The sequence below is a fragment of the Penaeus monodon genome, chromosome 25 (genome assembly GCF_015228065.2).
Source record: "Penaeus monodon isolate SGIC_2016 chromosome 25, NSTDA_Pmon_1, whole genome shotgun sequence".
NCBI lineage: Eukaryota > Metazoa > Arthropoda > Malacostraca > Decapoda > Penaeidae > Penaeus > Penaeus monodon.
In genome coordinates this window covers 42,000,826-42,001,218 of record NC_051410.1, presented here as the reverse complement: position 1 = coordinate 42,001,218, position 393 = coordinate 42,000,826, and the positions used below count along the sequence as shown (strand labels likewise).

Here is a 393-nt window from a genome sequence, read left to right as displayed (position 1 = left end):
AAAAAAAAAAAGTTTGCTGTACCATGAGGAAAATTAATGAACATTTATTGGGACTGTTAATCGTCTTGCTGCAGAACTAAATTTCACAATCATACAACCAAATCAAATCTGCCATTAGATTCTGAGAATTAATAACAGAATGTAAATTTTCTTATAGCATTCAAAAAGCACCTTATGTTGGTTCAGGATGACACTCCTACCACTCATTTAAAACTTTGTATCACCGTAATGCATGAAGCCATTTGTGGGCGACATTACAATCAAATCACATAACATCTCTCAGTCAGTCAGCTGAGGGGATGGATATTTATCCCATGTGCAGATTTCATATTGCTGGAGCTTTACTTATCACAGTTTAAGTGATGGAGAATAGTTAACCCATTAGATCCACGC

At 35.4% G+C, this 393-nt stretch overlaps 1 protein-coding gene across 1 annotated transcript in view; it reads right to left on the bottom strand.

The window, feature by feature from the left end:
• The window catches only part of LOC119589416 (WD repeat-containing protein 43-like), a gene marked incomplete in the record, with an annotated part of 18,183 nt that overhangs the window by 1,290 nt on the left and 16,500 nt on the right, over positions 1 to 393 (bottom strand).